The sequence below is a fragment of the Homarus americanus genome, unplaced genomic scaffold, assembly GCF_018991925.1.
Source record: "Homarus americanus isolate GMGI-L3 unplaced genomic scaffold, GMGI_Hamer_2.0 scaffold14467, whole genome shotgun sequence".
In the NCBI taxonomy this organism is placed as follows: Eukaryota; Metazoa; Arthropoda; class Malacostraca; order Decapoda; family Nephropidae; genus Homarus; species Homarus americanus.
The window spans coordinates 3,261,278-3,275,023 of NW_024733734.1; the positions used below are offsets into that span (position 1 = coordinate 3,261,278).

At 39.9% G+C, this 13,746-nt stretch overlaps 1 long non-coding RNA gene across 3 annotated transcripts; it reads right to left on the reverse strand.

Moving 5' to 3' along the window:
- Positions 1–1,799: 1,799 nt before the first annotated feature.
- On the reverse strand, positions 1,800–12,084 carry LOC121869932. Of its 3 annotated transcripts, none has more exons than XR_006089609.1 (4): positions 11,705–12,084; positions 11,072–11,324; positions 2,917–2,987; positions 1,800–1,838 (listed from the first exon to the last, which is right to left on the reverse strand). It is a non-coding gene; the product is annotated as an uncharacterized LOC121869932 (long non-coding RNA). The 3 variants fall into 3 exon arrangements; XR_006089607.1 differs by lacking the exon at positions 1,800–1,838 and adding an exon at positions 2,527–2,646 and having other exon boundaries at positions 11,705–12,083; XR_006089608.1 differs by lacking the exon at positions 1,800–1,838 and adding an exon at positions 2,527–2,646 and having other exon boundaries at positions 11,806–12,081.
- Positions 12,085–13,746: the final 1,662 nt, after the last annotated feature.

Consider the following 13,746-nt stretch of genomic DNA (forward strand, 5'->3'; position numbering starts at 1 on the left):
GGTATGTTCTCTCTGGATACAGTCCAATGCCACAGCAATAGGCTTAAGTCTCTCTAAATAGTCTTCTGCAGTTCTTTTTAATGCCTTATCATTAACTTTCCTTTAAATTTTCTTATCAATGTCTTCACTATTTTATTTGCACACTTTGACAAGGGTCTCCCAGTTATTTAAATAACATTCAATAGAATCTGTCACTGTTCCATCGTGTGTGTGATGGCATTACTAGCATTGTTCCTCCTGCTCTTGTATACAAAGATCCTGGGAGGTGATAATTACTGAATTTCAATAGTATTATCTTAGGTAACAATATATTTCATGTAAATATATACATTAATAATGAGACCTTATGATATGATCAAAGTTTCGCAAAACTGGAGAGAACAGACTATATAGTACATAATTATGTAAATCCACATAATGTTGTTAGCCTGCTGCATTGTATATACTTTTCAATCATGTAGAATAAAAAGAAAACAGTTTAGTAAAAAAATTCATTGTGATTTAAATCATGATTTTTTTTACTCTGGTTTAAATGGATTTAAATCATTTGATTTAAATCATAACAACCCTGGTTTCTTGTGTTTGTTAGGTTAAGCAAAACTGCCAAATGTGTTAGTGCCTGGCAAAGGTCACCTGGCATATTTTGATTTGTTAAAATATTAAATTTAGGCTACAAAATATTTATACTAATGCAATATATATATTGTTAGTGTTGGAAGATTATTTATGAATTGCGCTCATTACGAAAATTGGGTAGATATTATTTCTGATAAGGGATGTCATTTACCATCTTTCAAGACCAGACTTGACCACCAGTGGAGCAATTTCAGGAGCCAGTATCTGCCCAGTACCTGCCAACAGTGCATAACAGAGCCAATACGTGGCAAGTACTGTACTTGCCAACAGTGCGTGACAGACGTGACCTATTCCCCAAGCGGCTCACGAGCGGATCAGTGGTGAAGAGCATGAAAGTAAAAGTAAGATAATCAGAGTATAAGATCTGCTTTGTTGTTCACCATTATATATTACAAAATTTAGATCCTAAAGCTTTTATATTATATAATTTTTAAATGATTAAGTTTATGATATTAGTAAGTTTTCATATTACTATGTTTTTAAATAACTGCTTTTGTATTAAGTTTTTAAATTACTAAGATTTTCATATTACTGTACTAAGTGTGTGGAGTGTTAGAGGGGCGAGTGGGGTGTGAGACAAGTGTGTGGCGTGTAAAGGTGGTGTAGGAAGGGTTTTGTGGACCATTAGGGTAGTGTGTGGGTGGTGTAGGAGGGGTGTGTATACCATTAGGGGAGTGCGAGACAAGTGTGTGTAGAGTGTTGGGGGTTGTGTGGACCATTAGGCGGTGATGTACAGTACTGTATGTTTCTTCAGGCTGTACTGTATTTGTAGTACCTGTAGTGTGTTGTATTGTTTGTCCAATATAATCAGTATACTGTTGGAGAAGTCCAAAAATCCAGACTGCTTGGGGATTGGGTCGGTCCGGATTTTCGAGCTTTTCAGGCAGTACTTTTAAAATTCAAATTTAAGGAGGAATAGAGAGATGAACAGATACATTTTGATAGTTTATTCATTAGCAAATACAGCATGCTTCATTTATCAAAACGAGCAGTTTTAAAGAAACAGCTGTGAATTCTATTCTTTGCCTTTTATATATCATAAATTGTAGACTTTCCAATGTGATATGTTTCCATTAGAACAGTATTGCTCACACCACTTCTATTTTCTTAATTATTTCAAGTTTTTCATCGTGTTCTTCTTTCTCTTCACACAACGAAGTTTATCTACTTTAGGAGCCATTATCACGGGCTTGTACAGTACTCTGTAAATGGAAAGAGTGGGACTCAAAATTACATACGTTGTTACAGGGGGGTATATTGTTTAATCATTTGGTAAAGTCCCAAGATAATTGATTATGTTTCACAAGATCTTGAGAGTACTGTATAATACGTTTCATTGTTCACTAGTATTAAATATTAGTAAGTTTTATATTACAAAGTTAGTAAATTAGAGTGCTGTGTATAGTGGATCTTCTTCCTAAAAAGACAGTGGGCTAGAGTGCTGTGTATAGTGGATCTTCTTCCTAAAAAGACAGTGGGCTAGAGTGCTGTGTATAGTGGATCTTCTTCCTAAAAAGACAGTGGGCTAGAGTGCTGTGTATAGTGGATCTTCTTCCTAAAAAGACAGTGGGCTAGAGTGCTGTGTATAGTGGATCTTCTTCCTAAAAAGACAGTGGGCTGAAAGTACTTGTGTATAGTGGATCTTCTTCCTAAAAAGACAGTGGGCTAGAGTGCTGTGTATAGTGAATCTTCTTCTAAAAGACAGTGGGCTAGAGTGCTGTGTGTAAGTGGATCTTCTTCTAAAAACCAGTGGGCTAGAGTGCTGTGTATAGTGGATCTTCTTCCTAAAAAAGGCAGTGGGCTGGGGAAGTGCTGTGTATAGTGGATCTTCTTCCTAAAAGACAGTGAGCTAGAAGTGCTGTGTATGGGATGGATGGCTTCTTCTTCTTCTTCTTCTTCTTCTTCTACGTTATGCAAGTCATGAACATTGTACAACAATATTTGTGCTCACCTGTATAAGACTTCAGCTAATGTCAAATAGCCAAGAATGCTCTTCCACCTCCCACACTTCTGAAATAAAAACGTCAACAATTATTAAAATTTGCCCTTGTACAAGACTTTTTTCCCCAAAATATCTCAATTACCCTTCGTCTAATCTTAGCCGTGGCTTAAGCTAGCAAGTCTGGGACGAGCAGTAGTCTACTAAGCACAAACAAAATTATCACAAACTTACTGCAAATTGGACGAAGATGTAAATAATGGCTTAACAGCAGATGGAACCTCACAGTATTCACAAATAAAACTTTCTTTTTAACTATGGTAAATTTAATTTATGCTCACCTGTATATTGTATATAAAGGCTTCAGCCAAGGTCAAATATCCTACAAAGGTCATCCACCTCCCACTCAAATCTGAAATAAGTCATTAAACCGTCAACCTTTATAGACAAATTATATTTATATCAAGTCCAAATATCCACTTATATCAAGACAAATCAACTTTATAACAACAATTCAGAGAACAACACACACACCACAATTAGTAGGTATAACCTGTAATATTTGATCACTAACATTAACTATGATCTGTACACAATAGTTACTGTTCAAGTTTAATCATTTACCTATTATACAGTACAGCATTAATTTAGCACAAAATTACTGGCAAAATACTATATTTAAGTTGAACTGAACCCCTCCCCCTAAAAATACCCATTTGTTGGTACAGTTTCCTGCCCTTTTCCAGTATTGTATTTTTAAAACCGGGCTGGGCTGGGTTGTAGCAGTTGCAGTGGGAGGGTTGTGCGCCTCTAACAAAGCGTGTTCCGCATCGGCCTTCGATGTAGAGCGCAGAATTGGACAGTGATTACATAAGTTCGTCAAAGATCGTCTTAGTGAGGTGAAAGTGTAAATCGATTTCGGACTTTTCATGCTAGACACGATTGTATTTTTAACTCAATTTCCACAGAGTTGGAGGTACAGCCAGGGTCACAGGCCTATAACCACACAATCACTGCCACATGACAATATTTTATTTTATTTTAGGGTGTTGTGGTCACAGCTGTGATAAAGGCCAACCAGGGAGTGTAGTACTGTGCCTTCAGTTAAAATCAGTTCATAGTTGTCATCAGTGAATGCAGAAGAGACTATAATAACTTAAAGTGAATACATATGCAATCGAGCTGGTAAGGACAACTGCCAGCCTATACGTTTCATAGGTGCCAGAGACTTTAAATTTTATTTTGTTTGTGTGCTTTCTCAAGGACTGAAACTATTACCTAATACACCATTCACAGGAGATACAGGTACACAGTCACAGCGACAACTCCCATAGGCAACAGAGTAACTAAGTACTTTTTCTCTCTTTATTTTCTTTATAATAGGTGTAGATTTATACACAGTCTGCACCCCCACCCCCCACAACAACAACAACCATGAGTTTGATATGTGATTACTGAGGAGACGTCAGATATGGAGGATACAGGCCTAACTAATGCAACGTTTAGGAAGTTACTAACTGCCGTAAAGCATGATGGCTGTTGCTGGTGTAACGGGCCGAGTTTACTCTTTTCAATAATTTACCATCCAGCTATTCTTATATGTTCTTTATCTCTATATACCTTATATTCTTATATACCATACTCTTATGATAAGTACAATTAACAATCCAACAGTAGCTACGCAGAAATGGAAAGCACATTGAACAGATCAGCGAGTTCCGCGCTCAGAGCCGTGACAGTCTCCACTGTAGAAACTGGAAGGCAAGTATATAATAAAATTCATAAGTAAAAAAAGCAGCTGAAAAATACAACATGAATTTAACACCAAACTTGTGTTATCTCAATAAATTCAAACAATTACAAATTGACTCCAACTGAGAAAAAACTCTTTCTAAGTTACTACAATTCCGTTCACCAGCAAAATAAAAAAATTATATAACCTCCAACACTCACTTAAGTTATATAAAAATTAAAAAGTTAAGAAAAAGAATACTCAAGTTAGAATCTGAACACTTTCATTAAAATCCAACATTTAAATATCACAGCTAAAAATAAAAACATTGATTACACCCAACCTGTACTCATGACATTTCTGGTGACACTCAAGAGATGAACTCAGTTCATCACACACTGAACCAACTGGAGTGCACATTATACTGCCCACAAATTACAATTACCACTTTCTAAATTCACCAATAAAAACTCAAAGATGAGTTAGGTAACATTACAAAAAAATTTGGTGCATTACCCTATCTGTAACACTCGAAAAATTACTTTCTTCACAAAAGTGGTGAAACTAAATCAATTGTTAATTCTAACAAAAACTTTGCAGATTACCTACAGTATTATACTTGACAAAAGTTTGTACTTTAAATCACAAATTATTACTCCTTACTGATGACAAAACTTATATATTACTATATACCACTGTATTCTGAGAAGACAAATTCACCAAGTATCACACCTCATTCCTTCAAATTGGTTCTCAAATGAAAATAATCCCACTATTAGTGCCATTTGTAACGGCGAGTTTTAATCTTTTTCAATAATTTACCATCCAGCTATTCTTATATGTTCTTTATCTCCTATACCTATATTCTTATAAATAACTCTTATGCTGCTCTACTTTTACTTGACCCACTTGGCACTGAAGGTACTATGTTAAACATGAACACTGATATTCACAAAAATGACTAAAGTTAAACTGAGTTAATCTGGGAATGGAACACCGTGAACCTACCAGCAGACGTGGGAGAAGAGTCACGAATGCGTGATTCTCCTCGATATGAGGTATCGTGCCCTTCTGCAACCAGGGGCCTCCATATTCACGCCAGAAAGGTCAATCTACCAACAACATACCTTTCTACCATGTTGGATCACGATATTTAATTATGAACTCCGGTGTTCCGGATCAGGTATTCCTATAGTCCATTCATATTCAACAGAGGTTGGGCTTGCCAGGAAAGGTGGAATATACATTGATAACAACAATACCCAAGCTCAGGCCTGCAACAGACAAGGAACTATTCACAGGAGACGTTAGATCTTGAGATTATACCAGTTGACAATAGTTCAAGAAATTAATGACTTTCTAAATAGATAACTGACTAATTAAACTACAAACATCAGATTCTCTGATGTCGGGGCACAAAAATGATCTAACTGGACGCGATCAGAAACTCATGGATATTCTTAGAACGAAACCGATGGGTATCGTTTGTCCTGGCAGACCGAACACTCACTTACTTGACACGTCTTACCAACAATAAGGGCATGGAAGCGTTCAACACCACTCACAATGGATCTTGAATGTTTTCAACTGTAAACCGACATATCTAAGCTGACTCTAAACCAGGGTGTTTCTCTCACATTCAAATTCATTTCTATAGAGGTTGGTTTCCGTAAGTCAGAAAATGGGATAACGGAGGACTGGGCGTCTTGAAGTGACAGACTCCTCCAGATGGAGACTCAAAAATAAAAGCAGAGGTACATGTTTTGTGGTATGAGCGTAATATGAATCATGTGATTTTGGCGTTAACTGACGTGTACGACCGTGGTCGTTACCTGCATTTCCATGTATAGTCAAGGTGAATGAAGCGATTGCAAACTCATAAGGGAACGAGTTCTCTAGGGACGAAAATAGATGACAGGAGCCCCGTTGGTTGACAACCGGGAGCAAGTTGGAGAAAGAGATCCTTGCTAAGACTGGAGGAAGTAGCTAAATAGAATGGAGGTGGTTGCTAAGAGAGTTATGCTGACGTATTAGGAGGCCACGGGGGATGAGTAATGCAGAATCAGTACAGGTTCTACAGCAGATTGGGACTGGAAAAGTGTGTCGAAGAAATGAAAATTAACGGACCCATTGTTAGGGGAGACGAGGAACACCAGGAACGGCTCTGAAAGAGGAACAATGGCCAGTTTTGGAGTCCCAGAGAGCCAGGCAGAGGAACTGAGTAAGGAAACACAATGCATAAGGTGCTGTTTCAAAAATATTTAAGAGAGTGTTCTAAAGACTCCAGCAACCCTCAGGATGTGAGGAGACTGGGGACAAAAGCAGGGGGCTAAGCCTCACCAGGATCACACTAGGGAGTGAGGAGGAGAATGCAAGTTATTCGGGCAGTCAAAAAACTTAGCAAGGAGCAAGGCATTTCGGGATGTATTTATTTCACCCAGACCGCACGGTAATGCAGAGGAACAGCACACAAGAAGCCCTGCAGGACTTGAAGCAGAAGAGGGAGGAAATGAGGAGGAATCGGGACAGGCACATGGGTTATACTCAGGGGAAGTGGGTAGTGGAAACAAGGTGCTGACACAGCCAGGGGCAGCAGTGCACCTCCACTCCACTCAACCCCCACCTGGGAGGCGGCACCAGCTCAGCCTACCGGACAGGAGGAACGAGCACTGTAAACAATGACATTTTTAACTACACCCTGCAAAATACAGTACTTAGCAAATGCTGCAGCTGAGAATGTGGGTGGAGCGGGCTTATTACTAAGAGCAGAGATGTTACGAGAGAACAAATTCTGGCTTGAATGTCATGTACACTCAATACTGACATCGTTCCTTGATAAGAGGGAGGAGTTTCAAACACTACTAAGAGTACACCAACCAGATATTGTAGGAGTTGTAGAACTGTTGTACAAGAACAGGAGAATCGACCCAGAGGAATGCGAAGTTCAGAATTGCTGGATATGACTCATTTTATGAACCTAAATTCCAAGAATCCTGCAGGAGGGGTGGTTATTCATGCCAGGCAAGACCTTAGAGCCAGCCAGGGCGAGGGTACAGGAGAGGATGTTTTGAAGAGTCCAAGTGGTGTAAAATTAAATTAAAGGAGGGGACTTACTTATCGTCGGGTGTATCTACAGATCCCCAAACCAGGCCTACTAAATCAAAGGAACTTAAGAACCTTAATAAACAATGCGGGCGATGCTCAACCCCAGCCACCTCCTTATCATGGGGACTTTAACTATGGCGACATCGACTGGAGAAACGAGTCCACCCGAATGACTCCTCCTGAATAATCCTACATTTTTTTTTTTTGTAGAAACAGATAATTCTTTTCGTTCCAACATGTGAGAGACCACACATTACAGAGAGGGAGCAAACACCTGCTTACTCTTACCCCATCATAACAAACGAGGAGGGTATGGTGGCCAAACTGGGAACATCTTTGCCCCAGTTGGCACCAGTCACCATACAGTGTTGGGTTATTCAGATTTAACTGTACCTAGTTCAAGATAAGGCCAGGCCAAGGGTGCAACATTACAAGGGAAATTACAATGGGATGAGAAGAGATGAGGGCATCAACTGGCCTGACTTATTAAGGTACAAGAACGCAGACACTACGCTGAATATAACTACAGTAAAATTACCCATTTGATCGATAAATATATACCCAAGACCAAACCCAGTGTTTAGGAATACGAGGGGATTACTACACATGAACCATGCGGCGGTCGACAAATTAAGAAGAAAAACCCAGATATTCAAGACGTGGCTAACAAACGATGAGCAAGACAGGAGGATGGTATGCAAGAGCCAGAAACCAAGCAAGATAGAGTGTAGGGAGGGCTGAAAAGGAGCTCCAGAGGCTGGTTGCACGCGAGGTCAAGTCAAAACCCAAAGGCGTTTTGCATCGCTATGCAAAGTCGAAATTGGAAAAACGCGAGTAGGAGAACAGACCTGAGGCTGGTGGATGGTAGTTACGAGATTCCTGGACTAGGATAAAGCCGAGGCATTGAACAGCTTTTTCTCAGTGTTCACAAGAGAGGATGCAACTAACCTTCCTGCGTTTGAGGACAGACGGTTCGATGACAGCACTGACCCACATTGTGTTCACAGAAGAGGGTATTAGAAATAAACTGTCCAGGCTAAAGGTCCATAAGAGTCCTGGACTGACATGGTACATCCTAGAGTGTTAAGAGAGCTGTGCAACGAATCCTGGCAGAGCCCCTGAAGATTCTGTTTGTAAATGCCCGATAACAAATGGTCCCCAGTGAATGGAAAGTGGTTATGTGAGTCCTATCTTCAAGAAGGGCGATAGTCACCCACGAACAACTATAGACCGGTGAGCCTGACCAGCATAATATGTAAAGTACTTGAAAGTATTATCAGAGATGCAGCGATGGAACATCTACTATTTAAACAACCTTGCAAAGATTGCCAACACGGTTTTATGCCGCGCTCTTGCTTTTTGACGCAATGCTCAAGGTATTGGATATTTGGACCCATATTCTAGAACGGGTGGTATTATCGACAATATTTACCTAGATTTTGCTGGCTTTCGACAGTGTACCCACGAAAGGCTGAAAATCAAACTGAAGGGTACGGAATTCGGGGAAATGTCCTAGCGTGATAGAAGACTTTCTATATGACCGCAAGCAATGTGTGGTGATTAATGGCACGAAATCGTCATCTGTACCTGTAACAAGTGGGGTACCGCAGGGTAGTGTATTGGGCCCGCTGTTGTTTGTTTGTTTCATAAATGATATGCCTGACGTTGTTAATTCTCCATACAAATGTTTGCCGATGATGGCAAGTTATTTCGGGAAATAAGAACCAAGCGACTGTGAAGAGCTGCAGAAGGACTCCTGTGGGCTCCAGGAATGGTCAAGGAATGGCTGCTGAGATTCAATGCAAAGTGTAAGAGGATGCACCTGGGCGTACCAACGTAAGGAGGCGTACCATATGTCCCAACGGATAAAGAAAATGTACGTTGAGACTGTGAGAAGGACCTAGGTGTATAAGGACAATGAGCTGAAGTTCTCGGGCCACTGTGAGAAGAAGTGCACCAGTAAATAAATTATTGGCCTTATAAGAAGGTCGTTCAGATATCTAGGACGGTCCGTCCTCGTGACGCATCTTCAGGAGGAAGTGCTTCCCATCTGAGTACTGTCATCCATCTGTCCTTTGAGATATGCTATAGGGACTGTCAGTTGGTTGAAAATGTTCAAAGGAGGGCCACCTCAAACTGGTGCCTGCACTCGCACCTCAGCTACTCCTGAGATTGAGCGCCTGAACTCTGCTCTAGCTTATACTACAGACGGCAAGGGGGGGACCCAGTTGGAGGTTTATAAGCATCTCAGGGGCAATTACTCAGTTGGAGTGTCCCATTGAGCTGGCGGACGCTCACCACAAGGTCACAGCTCAAGATTGAAGAAGCCGCAAGTCCAGAAAACCGTGAGGGCAAACTTTTTCGAGTCAGGGTTGTAAACTCTAGGAACAATCTACCAGAGTGTTGTGACGGCACCGAGCGAGCTCTTTTCGCTTAAGACTTGACCAACACTGGAGCGGGTCTAGGTACATCTGGTTTCGGTGCATGCCCAGTATTTGCCAACAGTGCGTGATAGATGACCGACGTTCTGATGGCTAGCGAGCTGACCTTTGTGGTGAAGAATATATGAAAGAGATGACCGATCGCCCAAGCGTACAACAAGCCATCAGTGGCGAAGAGGATAAAAGTAAAGTAAAGTATATACACTCGCACTGAGCTCGAGGTGGCCGACGGGAAGTGATATTGCAAGTGTCTCGAACCCCTCCGCGCCAGCAAGCTGGGGCCGAGGCAGGCATTGCATGGTATGACTGGCAGCGTAGGAAGACTAGAGGAAAAGCCAGTCAGCCAGCATTAAAAGAGTTCACCAGTTGCCCTCATATTAACACAATTACCAAGATTTAAAATCGTGTAAAGTACCTTAGTATGAAATTTAAACTACTTTCTTACAAATGCTGGAGACTAAGGGATTTAGGTTAAGCTTTTTTTTGGAAAAATCAATATTTTGACAACGTGAAAACTAACTTCTTCGTAACGTAAAGATGGTCTACATATTTAAGAATACCCTGTATCTATAAAGGCTTTTTAAAACCTACAAGCAAAGCATACTTTAAATATCTAATTATTTCAAAATAAGTTAACAATTACTCTATTTTTTTTTAAAGGTGAACAAATCCTTAAACAAAACTAAGAAACCACAACGACAGCTACAGTACTGTACTTTAAGTTATAGCAGAATGTTTCCGATTTTGTGCAACAACAGTTCCGTTAACGGAAACTAACAGTCTTGTGTACTCATCTTCACGGTCCTCGAATGAATAATATTGTAACTAAAAATTAAGTAATGTAGTCTTTGTACAACTGTAATGCAATAAAATAAGAACACACATCTATAGTACGTCTCTATAGCCAAAATATATACCAAATCTTGTGAAGTACGTCCGAATAAACACTTAAAATATTTAACATTAAATCTTCGTGAACATGAAATTAACCACAATTAACACATACCGCATAGGAACAGGGTTGCCACATGTACGACAAGCTTCACGGCCAAATCTTTTTGGATGGAAAGCACAAAGCTATTTTTGCAATCCACACAAAATAAAAATCTCCCCCACAATATGCACTTAAAATGTCGCAACAAAACAAATTTTTCACTTATAATTCAGGGCCCAATAATTACATAAACATAATATCTGTAATCCACAGTGAAGACTTACCGTAAACTCAAATGGTGGTGGAGCATGATAATGGTGGAGTCCAGTTCGTCACCGTCCCCTGGTTCTTCCTTCTCGTACATGATTACAGAGTTAAATAGCTCCACCATGTGTGGTGTTACTTTCAAATCTCTGCAACATTTTCCTTGGCACTGGAGCATTTTCACTTCCATCACTGGCTATACTAACACAGACGAATTTTTCTTCCCATAATTTGTTATATTTTCTACCACTGTCGTAGGACACTTTGCAAAAACTAGTGGACATTTTGAAAACTATCACTCAGAATTTCAGAAAGTAACTCAGATGGCTTTGTAAACTATAACGCAGGGGTTCTCAACCAGGGGGGAATTTACCCCCTCAGGGTTTCAGGGGGGGGGGGGAACTGATACTAATATGGAAATAATAAAGGATTTTCAGTATTATATGCATATTATTTGGAATGCACTTTTTGAGGCAGACAATCTTGGAAAGGAGGGGGGAATGACATTCTGACATATGGTGAAAAGAGTGCATGGGGCAAACAAGGTTGAGAACCACTGCTATAAAGCTTAACCCATATGCTGGACACGTTCAGCCTGAACAACTCAAATATGAGAACTAACAACTAAGGCAGTAACTAGTAAGGACAGTCACCTTTCAATTGAGAAATTTGAAAATCTGTTAGACATGTCTTCAAAATCCACTAGATGAGGTATTAACACAAAATTCGACCAAATAGTTTGGCCGTGACCAACCACTTTCCACGGCCGAAGTAGAAAAATTGGACAACCTTGTATAGGCGAGTCCCAGAGATAACTGATTCGAGTAAGTGACAGCAACAACGTCGTGGACCCCCCCTCCTTCCCTCCCACCTCACACCACTTCGTCCGAATGATTAACTATAATACAAACTTCATCGTATATACAAATTTTAACTTACATTTAAGGTCAATTAAGTCATTTATAATATTATTAAAATAAAATAAGAAAAAACAAAGAGACAAAGATGAAATTTACGTAAAAAAAATTATTATAAAGACGAATATTCAAGTCTACTTGCCTCCGAGGATTCGGACACAGCAAAGTTTAAGCAGGGAAGCCAACTTTACCGATCTGTAGACTCAACATGGCTGCCAACATTACCTGTAAACAATACAGATTAAATCCTTAAATAATCCTCCAATTTTAATATTTTTAATACAAATTCACTATTTTTTTTTTAATATTAACATAATAATTTTAAAATCAATAAATATTTAACTCGGAAAACTTTTCGGGGGATAAATACAGACGTATTACTTACCCACTACTATAATGAGGCAATTGGCTTGTTTACGTGCATTCGTAATAGATAAATTAATTTATTAGTGGTGTGTTTTAAACAAATTCAAAAGGAGCTGGTTAGTATGCTAACTAGCCCGCCCAAAACTACTCTTAACAAGAGCTCTTTAATATTGTACGTAATCATAAAACAGAGAATCATAGAAGATCTTTCCAAAGTATCCAACTGAAGAAGATCCTCCAGCCGCGCTCATATGAAGATCTTCCCAAAGTATCCAACTGAAGATCCTCCTCCAGCTGCGGCTCATATGAAGATCTTCCCCAAAGTATCCAACTGAAGATCCTCCCCAGTCGCGCGCTCATATGAAGATCCCCAACATATAATATAAATAAACAATATAAGGATTAAATAATAAAAACATTATTCAGATTACTTTCTTGTTACACCAAATATTGGTGTAGGTTAGGTTAGGTGGTCATAGTGACGTCAGGTCAGGTAAGGCCGGTTTGGTCATTGGTCAGGTTAGATCCTCCTATTTCAGGTGTTGATCATATGATGATCCTCCAAGTAGGTTTGGGGGAGGATCTTCATATGATCCCAGATATGTATACAAATAAATAGATATGCATAAAAATCTACACCCATAATCAAAATTTCTTCCAAATATTGTCCATTTCATTGCTGTCGGATTTTACCATTCCAGATTTTATCTTTTGATACTCAAAAATACAACTTCATATTCTCTACAATTCTATTAGCCACACCCTGTTTCGCCAAATCATCAGCATGAGCGCTTTGGCTGTCAACAAACCCAAACTGTTTTTTTGTCCCACATATATAGCATCCTTGACCAATCGGCGGTTCAAGACGTACCTGGCGCTTCCTCTCTGGAGCAGCCAGGTCAACTGTTAAGTTGGCTCCATACCAACCTCCCTGAACCCTCCTCCCACAGGAATATCAACAAGTTCTCGCCAGAAGTTACAATTTCATTTAGGAAAGGAATGGAACCAGTGTTAAACAGAGGTGAACAGTACTTAAGTCAGTGAGAACAACTCAACAGTAACAGTCAAAACGGTTAACCACACAGTGAGGCCCCAGGTAACCAGTGATAACGGCCCGGAGACCCAACAACAACAACCAACGATGTGTTAACTGTCTATCTACGATAGGAAGGCCTGGGACCACACCTCACTCATATAACACCATCTGTGAGGGAATTACTACACATGTCCCTCATAACACCATCTGTGAGGGAATTACTACACCACGTCAAGTCCCTCATAACACCATCTGTGAGGGAGTTACTACACCACGTGAGGCCCCTGTAGTGGAATTCTCCCCTACAAACGCTGTTTGTCGCTGCCTAGCCGACCCCACCAATTCCCCAGTGTATGCCTCGTGGTCTAGGTCAACC